Genomic DNA, 14,679 nt, shown 5'->3' with positions numbered 1-14,679 from the left:
CGAGGTTGGCGGCTTGCATCATATATTGATCAAAAGATGCAACCAAATGACTCCTTTGTTACACAGCCTTAGGTTCTAAATGCAAACATGTCACCAGTATATTTTAGCCCAAATTGGAAGGAGTGCAAGAATTGTTATTTTGTTTTCCATATAAAAGGCCAATCCTTTCACCAGCAGTAAACTCCTAAAGGGAGGAGCAAGGTAATATGTACAGTCTTCCACAAATGTTAGGCCAATTATTTTCCTTTGCAACATATTCCATAAGGGCATTTAATTATAGTGTGACTGATACATTGCGTCACAGGGGCAGGTTATCGCCTCGCCTGGTTTCTGCTTTACATAGCAGTTCCTTGGAGGTGTGTGGCTCCTCCCTTCAGCACAGAGCCCCTACCAATTCTCCAACTGGCATAAAGGTATAACACACCTCATTGTCAGTCCACACATCACCCGCCACCGAAGAGCAGGTGAGTGTCTGTGGCTGACAGAAGAGATATGTGTCAGCATTAATATTGCACACCTGTGCACCCACAGGTCACCTTTATAATAAGGGAACTCTGATACTGGCTTTGGCCAACTTTTAATTGCACTAAATCATAAGCTTCATTTATTTAACCCCTTCAGGGCACTTTCACATACTTCACAAAGTTTATTCCATAGGACAATAAGAAATGACATATATTCAGTGTAGGTAGCTGGTAAAGGGAGGTTACCTTGACGAGGCTGACAGGCTTGTATTATATATTGATCAAAAGATGCAACCAAATGACTCCTTTGTTACAGACTTGGGTTCTAAAAGTGAACATCTCACCAGTATACTGTATTTTAGCCCAAATTGGTAGCAGCGCGGGATCTGTTCTTTTATTTTACAAAATGATTGTGTTTAGCAAACTGGGATCCTTTTGAATTCAAGAAATACGAAATGGCTTCTTATCCCTATATGGTGCTGGGTGTTTGTGTGAAGCTTGGGTGTATGTATAAATATGACCCCAGAAGGGTCAAAGAAGGTGCTACTTTTTGCCCTTGCTGAGGAGATGTGGAAAAGGACCATATGAGTCCGAGAGATGTCAGTGTCGCTTCCACTATTAGTGGATACAGTCCCTTTTTTTTTGTGTCCCTTTTTTATAAGGCTGTATGGATGGAACAAAAGGTTTCAATATCTGATATAAACGCTTGTTTGTTCAGTGACACAGCCGATGACGATACTATCGGATGACCTTGAGGGGGTGAGCAGGGTTTCTGTGGATCTTTGCTTGGCTCTAAAACGTGGCTATCCTAGGGGATTGTACCATGATGTAATTAAACTTCCTAAAAGATCACAGGATCACACAGACCTAGTCCCAAACTCTGCCTTTTTCTAAGATTTAATAATGTGTTTTATCTCTTAGCAGTGATCCAGAGTGAAGAGACGATGCACAAGCGTGAGAAAAAAGGAATAGCTGGACTGCTGGTTACCGATACAAAAAAATCCTTTATTGGCGGCACATAGATACAGCAAGGAGAAAAAACTCCCTTGCTGTATCTATGTGACGCCAATAAAAGATTTTTTGTACCGGTAACCAGCAGTCCAGCTATTCCTTTTTTTTCCCCCACGCTTGTGCATCGTCTCTTCACTCTTGATCTATGGACATTTACAAGACTGGAGCACGCTAACGGCCTAAGGCTAAGGCCCTGCTCCCTCAGTCAGCGCGCCCGCACTGCAGACAGGCGGCGTGCTGACAGGCACAGACCGCGATATGCGGTCTTTAGGGAGCCGGAGCGGTAGGGGGGCAAGAGGGGGAGGGAGGGGCGTGGTTTGAGCGGAGGGACCTGCTACCCCCCCCCTCCCTCCACGGGCTCAGGCTCATATTCGATCTTCATATTCGAATTACAGCTCCTCTCCTGCGCACGAGGAAGAGAGGCAGCTTTAACCACGCGGGCGCACACTATAACATTTGGATTTATTTACGATTTACGAGCACTTGTCCATCCTGATCACTTCTCAACAAATCTCCATCTCTCGGTTTGCGTGCAAATACATGGCAGAACACACACACTCTCTCTCACACACACACACACACACCACCCCCTACCTTGTGTAGGAAGCTGTCTGACAGCTCCCGCTCCCGCCCCCGCCGCTGATAGGCTCATCAGCACACCATGTGACGCGTCACCGCTCGGGATCACAATTTTCTTGCATCCCCTGGTGGCTGACGCGTCACAGCGCGTAGTGAGCCGTGCAGCGAGGGGGACTGGGACCGGCTCAGAAGGATTCCCATGCTGGTGGGGAACGCTCACGCGGCCGTCCGCGCCGCCGGGCGCAGCGGGTCCCAGCCCTAAGAAGACGCTCAAATCCGTGAGTACAAACTTATCTATTTACTCACCAGTTTCCCTGCTTTCACAATTAAGTCCATACAGTGCAGGTTAGCAAGCGTGGTGCCTTGTGGAATAGGCCAGCCAACCTGAGGGCTAGTGTATTATCTGAGAACCTAACAAGAAATATATGAACAGGACTCAGTATATATTAAGCAACTTTATGAGTTATAGTTTCTGTTCAACATAGCGACTGGGATTCCTTATTTTAACAACCAATACTTTGTATTTTGCCTGGGGGTGTTTCACTCCTATCTTTCTTATCTCTCAGCAGTGTAAGATTTTCAATGATACAATCCTCTCTGCATTATCACGATATTGCCCGCTGTATCCAATGGTTTGATGATTCTCATCATTACATCTTCATTCATTTAGTGCTATCCTTTAAATTCTTCATGGGCAAGCTACCCAGCTATCTGAACAAGCTCCTCACCCCTACCACTTGCAGCACCTATCACCTGAGATCAGACTCCAAAAGACTGTTCATGGTCCCAAGGCTCAACAAAGTATCCGGACGTTCCTCCTTCTCCTACCGTGCACCCCAAAACTGGAACAGTCTACGGAGACTCTCACAGCCACCACCAGTTTAAGTTCTTTCAAATCTAAGGCTGTCTCACATTTTAACCTGGTCTGTAACTGTTTCATACGCCCATAATATATATTTTCTTTAACTGTGCACGCAATGTCTTGTATATAATGTATACCCTGTTCATTTATGTAACTGTATTTGTAACCATGTATTATTTGTTTTACTGTGTGCCCAGGACATACTTGAAAACGAGAGGTAACTCTCAATGTATTACTTCCTGGTAAAATATTTTATAAATAAATAAATAAATCCTTTCAGATCGCTTTATGTTGTTCATCCCCCAGTTTTTCCAGAGGTCCTCTAAATCCCTTGATACCAGATGGACACATGTCTCTACATTTCCGCTGACTTGCTTAATGGGAGTAAATCTGCTTTGGGGTTTCGGTTCAGTGAAATGACTTGTTGATAGATCCTCCTTGCTATCATTGAGCACTAAGATTTCTCAAATATGCCAGGTCGTTACTGTAAAAATTAGGAAGGCCAGTAACAGATTTCCCGTTAGGCCCGGACCCAGGACGGCAAAATATGGGGCGGCAAATTTTTTTGGCTCCATATAATAATAGCATGTTCTTGTATAGCGCTGCTAGTTGTACGCAGCGCTTTACAGAGACATTTTGCAGGCACAGGTCCCTGCCCCGTGGAGCTTACAATATATGCTTTTGCAGCGCTCTCGGGCCTAATGGGAAGGCACTTACATGTGTCGGTCGCCTCCTTTCTGCCGCCCTCCTGCTCCTTTGCAATCCCACCACGCAACGTCACCAACGTGGCGTTGCATGCCATGTCGTTGCCATGGCAAAGTAACATCAGGAGGGCGGCAGAAAGGAGGCGACCGACACAGGCAAGTGCTAGGCGCATGAACTGATTCTAAATTTAATTGAATGGGTGACGGACACCAATCTACTTGCAAGAATATTACTTCTGCACACGTTTCTGAGGAAACATGAATCCCAACAGGCAAAATATCCGGGCCTTCCTCAGCGGCAGATTTCTAAATCTGAGGAAGGCCCGGATGTTTTGCCTGTGGGGATTCATGTTTCCTCAGAAACGTGTGCAGAAGTAATATTCTTGCAAGTAGATTGGTGTCCGTTACCCATTCAATTACATTTTAAATAGCTGGTGGGCTAGAATAATAACCCTTTATAGGACTGGGCAATGTCATGGCTAAAACAGAGCTCCTCATACTTCCTCCCAAACCTGGCCCTACTTCTTCCTTCCACATTACTGTTGTAACTACGATCATTCACCCAGTAGCCCAAGCACGCTGCCTAGGGGGTCACACTCGACTCCTCTCTCACATTCGCCCCTCACATTCAAAACATTTCTAAAACTTGTCGCTTTTTCCTCCGCAAAACAAAGATACGCCCTTTCCTCTGTTGCTCGACTGCTAAAACTCTAACTCAGGCCCTCATTCTCTCCCGTCTTGATTACTGTAACCTCCTGCTGTCCGGCCTTCCTGCCTCTCACCTGTCTCCCCTACAATCTATCCTAAATGCTGCTGCCAGAATCACTCTACTCTTTCCTAAATCTGTCTCCGCATCTCCCCTCCTGAAATCCCTCTCCTGGCTTCCAATCAAATCCCGCATCTCACACTCCATTCTTCTCCTCACTTTTAAAGCTTTACACTCTTCTGCCCCTCCTTACAAATATCAGCCCTAATTTCTCGCTATGCACCATCCCAACTCTTGCGTTCTGCTCAAGGATGTCTTCTTTCTACCCCCTTTGTATCTAAAGCCCTCTCCCACCTTAAACCTTTTTCACTGACTGCCCCGCACCTCTGGAATGCCCTTCCCCTCAGTACCCGACTAGCACCCTCTCTATCCACCTTTAAGACCCACCTTAAGACACACATGCTTAAAGAAGCATATGAATAGCACTGTGGATATTCTGAAAACATGATTCATAAAGCTTGGCCCCCTGCAGACGCACTTACCAGAACTCCCTCCTACTGTCGCTATACGTTCTCCCTACCTACCAATTAGACTGTAAGCTCCTCGGGGCAGGGACTCCTCTTCCTTAATGTTATGTTTATGTCTAAAGCACTTATGATCTGTTATTTATATTATCTGTTATTTATTTGATTACCACGTGTATTACTACTGTGAAGCGCTATGTACATTAATGGCGCTATATAAATAAAGATATACAATACAATACAATGTGATTTGTTAGACGGAATGTCCGTCAAATGTGCAATGCGGGTGTCGCCATTGTTGGGATCCCGTCTCGTTGTCGTTGCATGGCTTTTGCCTTTGTTGCAGTACCCCTGTGTTGCTCCAGAATGGGACATTTGGTCGCAGCTATCTCGCCGCGAACCATTCCCTGGTGGCGTTGGGCCACAGAGGGACCCTCCCCCGCAGCCGCTCTGCCGTCGGCCACTTCTAGCATAAGGGGTTTTAGGATGGGGTTTAGTTTTAGGGTAGGGGTTAACTTGTGGGGTTTTAGTGGTTAGGGTAAGGGATTTAAGGTTTTATGGGTAGGGGGTTAAGATTAGGGGATTTTAGGATAAGGGGTAAGATTAGTGATTTACCTTAGAGGCAAAGAGTCCGGTGGTGGGCGATCTTTGCAACGAGGTTACTTGCGACAAAACGCTGGTGGAGATTTGTTGGTGGCGAAATGCCCGCCGTCACATATCCTAGACTGTGTTGCTCTGTATCTAAGGCCCGTAATATAGTGCGCGCGGCACTAATAATGGCTGTGAATAGCCAGCCGTCCTATACTAGGGCCGCACGCGCGCACGGCAGTGAGCGTGGAGCCGGCCAATCAGGAGGAAGACTGTGAAAAGTACGTTTTCGCTCCGCTACCGCCGCTGTATTGTGTGTGTGTGTGTGTGTGTGTGTGTGTGTGTGTGTGTGTGTGTGTGTGTGTGTGTGTGTGTGTGTGTGTGTGTGTGTGTGTGTGTGTGTGTGTGTGTGTGTGTGTGTGTGTGTGTGTGATGTTAATAAATAATTTATTCTTACACAACGTGTCTTTTTTTTTAACTTTACAAATATATAATACATTAATAACACACACGTGTGTGTGTGTGTGTGTGTGTGTGTGTGTATATATATATATATGTACATACATACATACATACACACACACACATACGCACCACTGCACCACTGCAAACCTGTCGCTCCCGGCAGCACGGACTGTACACACAAAAAGTGTCCGCACCCACTATAGAACAAGCCTTAGATCTTCCCTTACCCCTTCTGGTCAAAACAATCCTGAGAGGCCAGAAACGCATGCCTTTGCACTGTCTGCCAGGCCCCTCTGTGCTCGGAGGGGTACGCATGATGGCCCTTGGGAACCTATTTTAAGAAGACATTACAATGTGTTTATGTTCTAAAAACGGAATAGAATAAGGAACTAATCCCATCACTTCTTTATAAACAAAGTGGAACAGCAGGTGTATAAACAAAGAACCAGCGATTTTCCGGCTTAGTATGGAAAAAAGTAGTGACACTCTGCAGCCGTCATAGTATCACTTCAACCATTTCACCTCCTTGAGCATCAAAGAGTTAAGTGTTTTTTCTATTGAATCCATTCCCTGTGTGTCCGCTTGGGACTTGGGAACGGTTATCATGGGATGAAACCACTTCTGCAAATAGTTGTATAGCTGTGACTTGAACGCCTCGGGCTGGAGATGTACAGCAGATAAGTGAGGTTACGCTTCATTAAACATAGGAGAGGCTGAAGTAATTTACACATATTATAATACTTCAGGTACGCTGCTCTCTTACTGATTTATAATGTGTTAATGTGAATGTATTTATAATACAGTATATACATTCATTATTCTGGTATTCTTTACTACTTATTTCTCTCCAGGATCAATGCGTTACTACAGCAGGGGTGTTCAAATCCAGTCATCAAGACCCCCCCCCCCGCCCTCCCAAACTGGTCATGTTTTCGGGATATCCGAGCTTCAGCATAGGTGGCTCAATCGGAGGCTCAGTCAAAAGACTGAGCCTCTGATTGAGCCATCTATGCTGAAGCAGGGACCGATTGAGCTATCTGAGCTGAAGCAGGGACTGAGCCACCTGTGCTGAAGCAGTGACTGTTTGAGCCACCTGTTCCCAAAGCAGTGACTGAGCCATCTGTGCTGAAGCAGGGATAGACTGAAAACATGACCTGCTGGGGTAGGGGGGCTTGAGGACTGGAGTTTAAAACTAGTCAAGTTATTACATTCTTTACAATTGGTTTTTTTCTCCACTGGCTACATGGGATTGTACCTTTTACTGAAAGGCTTCCCTCTCTTCACCCTCAGCTGTGAGAACTATTGTTATTACATAAAGACGAGCTAACCCCATGATCCTAGATGGATGGTAACCAGTGGCCCACCTCTGGAGCTTGCAAACAGTGTTCATCAGACATTGGGAGTTTTTTGACTTCACCACACAACTAATAAGTAGGGAATGGATATGACAACAGTCTAGTCCTGGTTTTGCTCTGTTAGCAACATTGGTATGATAGAGCAAGGGATAAGAAAGACCTGGCCTGGATCATTATCATGAAGTGACCTGGGAGGGAGATATAACTTATTTGTGGGACCTTTGCGGAGGTGAAGAGTGGGGCTGCTTGTGAGTTGTGTATTAACACTTGTCCTGTAGAGGAGATGTGTATTGTGCATTTGAGGGACGTCTGTGAGGGTGAAAAGTGGGAGCGCTTGCGAGCGTGAATATTAACCTTTGTCCCGTGTGCAGGTCGCGTGCTCACAGGGGTGGCGTACGTGCCGGGTCCTTTCAAAAAGTTTGCAGGTGTGTCCAAAAAAAGGTAGTTCAGCAACTGCCACCTGCTCACACTTCCCACAGAGGTACAGTATGGGCATGATGTGCATTCTCAATCCTGCTCATTGTTGCACGATGGAGTATTAAGTGCTAACTAGCCACTCTCTTCTCTTATCTATGTATGTGGTGTCAAGCCTTCTTTCTTACCACTTTCCAGTATTTAGACATTTTTCAGAATGCCCAGAAGGCAGATTAAGCAACCTCAAATATTTAAGGCATAGAATGTATTAAGATACCAATTGTAATTGCAGTGCTCAAATGTGTTGGACACTCACGAATTTAGCCCAACCTGAAAAAGTTCGATTTATGACAACCCTCTGCTGTCTGTCCTTTAACCAGTTTTCAATCCAGGTGCATATATTATTACTGAGTCCAATTTTCTTTATTTTGTACACCAACCTCTTGTGTGAACCCGTATCAAAAGCCTTTGCAAAATCTAAGTAGACCACATCAACTGCATTACCCTGGTCTAAATTCCTACTTACCTCCTCAAAGAAACTAATAAGGTTAGTTTGGCAAGATCTATCCTTCATAAATCCATGCTGACTATTACTAATAATTTTGTTTTCCATTAGGTATTCCTGAATATTATCCCGTATTAAACCTTCAAGTAGTTTCCCCACTATTGAAGTCAGGCTTACAGGTCTATAATTTCCCGGTTGTGATCTAGCTCCCGTTTTAAATATAGGCACCACATCTGCTTTACGCCAATCTTGTGGTACTGAGCCTGTGGAAATGGAGTCCTTGAATATTAAATATAATGGTTTGGCTATTACTGAGCTTAACTCCTTGAGAACTCTTGGATGTATGCCATCGGGGCCAGGTGCCTTATTTACTTTAATTTTTTCAAGTCGCTTATGAACTTCTTCCTCAGTTAACCAATTGTTCATTAATATGGGGGTTGTGGCTTTCTCCTGCGGCACTACTATTGAAATTGATTCTTCCCTGGTAAACACAGAGGCAAAGAATTTGTTTAATATCTCTGCTTTTTCCTTATCTCCAATAATCTGCCTGCCCATCTCACACTGAAAGGCTCCTATATTTTCTTTTCTCATTTTTTTGTTATTAAGGTACTTAAAGAACATTTTAGGGTTGATCTTACTTTATTGCAATCCTTTTTTCATTATCCATTTTTGCTCATTTAATTGCCCTTTTGTAATTTTTGTTACATTCCTTATAATTCTCATACGATGTCTCTGTCCCTTCTGACTTAAAGAATCTAAACGCCTGCCTCTTCTTGTCCATTTCCTCCCCTACCTGTTTATTTAGCCACATTGGTTTGACTTATTTCTTTTATACTTATTACCCAAGGGTATACACTGATGAGTGTGCTTTTCTAACAGTGTTTTAAAGACTGCCCATTTATCTTCTACATTTTTCCCTGCAAAAAACATCACCCCAGTGTAATACTTGTAGATTAGACCTCAGTTGATTAAAATCTGCCTTTCTAAAGTTTAAGGTCTTTGTTGAACCCAAGTAATCTGTTTTTTGATCATTTATTTCAAATGAGACAATGTTATGATCACTGTTACCCAAATGTTCCAGGACTTGAATATTTGTTATTACTTCTACATTATTTGATATGACCAAATGCAGTACTGCCCCTCTCCTGGTTGGTTCCTCAATAATTTGGGTCATATAATTGTCTTTAAGCACCCCCAAAAACCTGCTTCCTTTAGTTGTAATGCTAATCTCATTGCCCCAGTCTATGTCTGGATAATTAAAATCCCCCATTATGCAAACATGACCCAGTTTTGATGCCTTCTCCATTTGCAAAAGTATTTTAGCTTCCTCAATCTCACAGATATTTGGTGATTTATAGCATATTCCCACAAACATTTTCTTTATACGTTTACCTCCACTGCTAATTTCTATCCACAAAGTCTCTACATTTTCATCATTCCCTTCATAGACATCATCCCTTATAATAGGTTTTAGATCCGGTTTAACATATAAACATACTCCACCTCCCCTTCTATTTGTTCGATCCTTCCGAAAAAGGGAATAACCCTCTAAATTAACTGCCCAGTCATGAGTTTCATCTCACCATGTTTCAGTAATGCCTATGATATCATACTGCTCCTTTGTAGCTATTAATTCAAGCTCCCCCATTATATATATATATATATATATATATATATATATATATATATATATATATATATATATACATACATACATACATACATACATACATACAGCCACCAGTATTAGATCTCTTGCCTTGGAAAATCTGGGGCAGTCTCACTGTAAATGCCACAACATTTCTGTGAGATTCCTAATGGCCCATCGGATTAATACAGCGGGGGGGTCCTTGCAGTCCCATTCAAACTGAATCAAACTGAATGGGACTGCAGGGACCCCCCACTGTGTTAATCCGATGGGCCATTAGGAATCTCACAGAAATATTGAGGCATTTACTGTGAGATGCCTTAGTTTTTACCCAGGCAAGTGATCGGATACTGGTGGCTGCAACTGTATATACACATACACATATATTTCAATGCAAGGATCAGTAAAACAAAAGAATACACTTTGCTTCAAGTAATCAGAGAGAGAGAAATGTAGTTCCGCCACTGCCACATGCTCACACATCCCACAGAGGTATGGGCAAGACGTGCATTCTCAATCCTGCTCATTGTTGCACTATGGAGTATTAAGTGGTAATTGTCTTCTCTTATCTATCTACGTGGTATCTACCCTTCTTTCCTACCACTTTCCTTCTGGTTTAAACTCCACCCCAACCACACATGAACCAAACCGCAATTCAGTCACACCGCTCCGGGCTGCAGGATTCTTTTCCTTCTTTTTTTTTTTCTAAATCTGTTTTTTCATTGAGTTTCATTGTTTTTATGAGAAGGGAGAGTGTGTGTGTGTGGGGGGGGGGTTAAACAGAACTTAAAATTGGGTGTGGAAGGGTAAACAGGTCTTCAGGCCCCAGGATTATTTACAAACCGCTGTTTAAATCAAGCACACTAATCAGGACAGCAACTAACTCACGCACATCTATGGCAATCTCTCAAACCAGGTGGTAAAATAAATTGCCACGAATTCCCAATTCCCACACAAACCACAATACATTAACTCACTGCCCTCTCCAAGCTCACAGACCAATGCTAGCAATCCACACTGCACACCACTTTCCTTCTGCTTATAACTCCACACTTAATGGAACTGCAGCTGCACAAAATCCCACCGCTCAGTGACGGCACGGTATACATAGAAATATACTGTTAACCTGGCGTTACTAGCCTTTAACCCCTTGGTAGCATCACAATAAAATGGGATTTTATGTAATAAAATCTATTAATAATAGGGCTGATCACTGTTTCACCCAAAAAATTTGTGTATATTTCAGGATACATATATGCGCACGCCATAAATATGCAATTAAAAAGTCTTTAATTGGCGCAACGTTGTGGCTATCCTCCGAAGCCTTTATCAAGAACCAATTAAGACATTGTTTTACATATTTATGGTGTGCCTATCACTTTGTTTGGTTCGTACCCTCTCCAGCAGTCTGGCTTATACTAGTTAAGAGTTTGCGTGAGTCCGTCTCCCTCCTGGATGCAAAAGCAACCCTCAAAAGTGGTTTATATATTAGCACTATATATATATATATATATATATATATATATATATATATATATATATATATATCTTATACTATATTAGTGAAAGCACTGTATGTTTGCCTGCCTGCCTGGATGTCCGGTGTCCCTAGGGGAAATCTCATTGGTCCCTTGGCCCGCCCGCCCCCGCACACCTCTCATTGGCCTGAGGCGGAGTGACGGGCCAAAGGACACACAGGGACACACACACACACACACACACACACACAGGGACACACACACACACACAGGGCCACACACACAGGGCCACACACACACACAGGGGGACACACACACACACACACACACACAGGGACACACGGACACAGGGACACAGGGACACAGGGACACACACACACAGTGACAGACACACACACAGTGACACACACACACAGTGACACACACACACACAGTGACACACACACACACACACACACACACACACTGTTACATACATTAGCGGGGCTCACAGTGTTAGCAGCACCCGCGCGCACCTCCTCCTCTCCCCGTGTCTCCCGCGCTTTCACCCCGACCCCCCCCTCCCCCGGCGCCGCTACAGTCAGCGGGACACACACACTATTATTACCCCTTCAGCGCCCCCCCCCCCACCAACCAGTGTCAGCGGCCGTGCGAGACCCCCCCTCTATATCTCCCACCTCTCCCCCCCCCACACATATACATGCCCCCCCCTCCCCGGCGCTACAACTCACCCCTCCCCGGCGGGGGAACAGCCAGTGGCCAGGCAGGCTGCCTCGCGGCGCCGAGTGCCCAAGATGGCGGCGCCCGGGACACAGCGGGGGAGCGGCCACAACACGCTGCCTCCCGCCTCAGATCCACGTGGGACCTGCCGGATGGGTGAGTGAGCAGCCTTCACCTCCCCTCCACCCCCCCTTCACCTCCCCTCCACCTCCCCTCCACCCCCCCCCTCCCCTCCAGTGTCAGTGTCTCCCCGATACCCCCCCCCCCCGGCGCCGCTACAGTCAGCGGGGGAGCGAGCGAGCGCCCGGGACACAGCGGGAGAGCGGCCACAACACGCTGCCTCCCGCCTCAGATCCACGTGGGACCTGCCGGACGGGTGAGTGAGCGGCCTTCACCTCCCCTCACCCACCCATCACCTCCCCTCACCCCCTTTCACCTCCCCTCACTCCACTTCTCCCTTCCACCCCCCTTCACCTCCCCATTTACCTCCCCCCCTCCACCCCCCCTTCACCTCCCCTCCACCCCCCCCCTTCACCACCCCCCCTTCACCTCCCATCCACCCCCCCCTTCACCTCCCCTCCACCCCCCCCCCTTCACCTCCCTTCCACCCCCCCTTCACCTCCCTTCCACCCCCCCCTTCACCTCCCTTCCACTCCCCCCCCTTCACCTCCCCTCCACCCCCCCTTCACCTCCCCTCTACCCCCCCCCCACCTTCACCTCCCCTCCACCCCCCCCTTCACCTCCCCTCCACCCCCCCTTCCCACCGCCTCCCCCCCCTTCCCACCGCCTCCCCCCCCCTTCCCACCGCCTCCCCCCCCTTCCCTCCACCTTCCCACCGCCTCCCCCCCCCTTCCCACCGCCTCCCCCCCCCTTCCCACCGCCTCCCCCCGCCCCCCCCCTTCCCACCGCCTCCCCCCTTCCCACCGCCTCCCAGCCCCCCTTCCCACCGCCTCCCCCCACCCCTTCCCACCGCCTCCCCCCACCGCCTCCCCCCACCGCCTCCCCCCCCCTTCCCACTGCCTCCCACCCCCCCTTCCCACCGCCTCCCACCCCCCCTTCCCACCGCCTCCCCCCCCTTTCCACCGCCTCCCCCCCCCCTTCCCACCGCCTCCCCCCCCCCCCTTCCCACCGCCTCCCTCCCCCCTTCCCACCGCCTCCCCCCCCCCTTCCCACCGCCTCCCCCCCCTTCCCACCGCCTCCCACCCCCATTCCCACCGCCTCCCACCCCCCGCCTTCCCACCTCCTCCCACCCCCCGCCTTCCCACCGCCTCCCACCCCCCGCCTTCCCTCCGCCTCCCCCTTCCCACCTCCTCCCCCTTCCCACCACCTCACCCCTCCCCCCCTTCCCACCACCTCCCCCCCTTTCCACCACCTCCCCCCCTTCCCACCACCTCCCCCCCCTTCCCACCACCTCCCCCCTCCCCCCCTTCCCACCACCTCCCCCCTCCTCACCACCTTCCCCTCCTCCCCCTTCCCACCACATCCCCCCTTCTCTCCCTTTCCACCACCTTCCCCCTCCTCCTCCTTCCCACCACCTCCCCCCTTCCCACCACCTCCCCCCTTCTCCCCCTTCCCACCACCTCCCCCCTTCTCCCCCTTTCCACCACCTCCCCCCTTCTCCCCCTTTCCACCACCTCCCCCCTCCTCCCCCTTCCCACCACTTCTCCCCTTCCCCCCCCCGCTCCCCTTCCCCCCCCCGCTCCCCTTCCCCCCCCCGCTCCCCTTCCCCCCCCCGCTCCCCTTCCCCCCCTCCGCTCCCCTTCCCCCCCTCCGCTCCCCTTCCCCCCCCTCCGCTCCCCTTCACCCCCCCTCCGCTCCCCTTTCCACCCCCCCCTCCGCTCCTCTTCCCCCCCCCTCCACCTCTTTTTCCCCTTTCCCCTCCCACCCCCTCCCACACTTCCACCCCCTCCTCTAACCCTTCCCCCCCTCCTCTAACCCTTCCCCCCCCTCCTCTAACCCTTCCCCCCCTCCTCTAACCCTTCCCCCCCCCTCCTCTAACCCTTCCCCCCCTCCTCTAACCCTTCCCCCCCCTCCTCTAACCCTTCCCCCCCCTCCTCTAACCCTTCCCCCCTCCTCCACCCCTTGCCCCCCATCTCCACCCCTTGCCCCCCTCCTCCACCCCTTGCCCCCCTCCTCCACCCCTTGCCCCCCTCCTCCACCCCCTCCTCCCCTTCCCGCCGCCCTTCGCCTTCATGCCCGCCTTACCGCCTCCCCACCCCCGCCTCTGCCTTTCACCCGCCCTTACTCCGGCCGCCTCTGCCTTTCACCCACCGCCTCACAGCCGCTGCACGCACTCAACAGACACCCGCCACACACACCTGCTGCCTCCCGCCCCTACGCACCGACATCACTGACCCACCGCCTCACACCCTAGCAGGACCCCCACTCACAGACAGCACTCACAACCCACGCGCCAGCCGCCGCCTCACACCCTTGCAGGACCCCCACTCACAGACAGCACTCACAACCCACGCACCACCCGCCGCCTCACACCCTAGCAGGACCCCCACTCGCACACAGCACTCACAACCCACGCGCCACCCGCCGCCTCACACCCTAGCAGGACACACGACTCAGATTTTTACATCACTTATGCCACCAAAATATACATTGTACTGTGGTGTGGTTACAATAAACCATTTTTATACAACATCGT

At 49.0% G+C, this 14,679-nt stretch overlaps 1 protein-coding gene across 1 annotated transcript in view; it reads left to right on the top strand.

Annotated features, from left to right (window-relative positions):
- The first annotated feature begins 360 nt into the window (after positions 1 to 360).
- The window catches only part of LOC142496938 (nicotinamide N-methyltransferase-like), a 68,805-nt gene continuing 54,486 nt past the window's right edge, over positions 361 to 14,679 (top strand). The window contains exon 1 of the mRNA XM_075604053.1: positions 361 to 464. The gene's annotated coding sequence lies outside the window, so the exon portion shown is untranslated. The remainder of the gene's footprint in view (positions 465 to 14,679) is intronic.

This window comes from Ascaphus truei, chromosome 6 (assembly GCF_040206685.1).
Source record: "Ascaphus truei isolate aAscTru1 chromosome 6, aAscTru1.hap1, whole genome shotgun sequence".
NCBI classification, from domain to species: Eukaryota; Metazoa; Chordata; class Amphibia; order Anura; family Ascaphidae; genus Ascaphus; species Ascaphus truei.
This window is presented reverse-complemented; position numbering and strand designations above follow the sequence as displayed.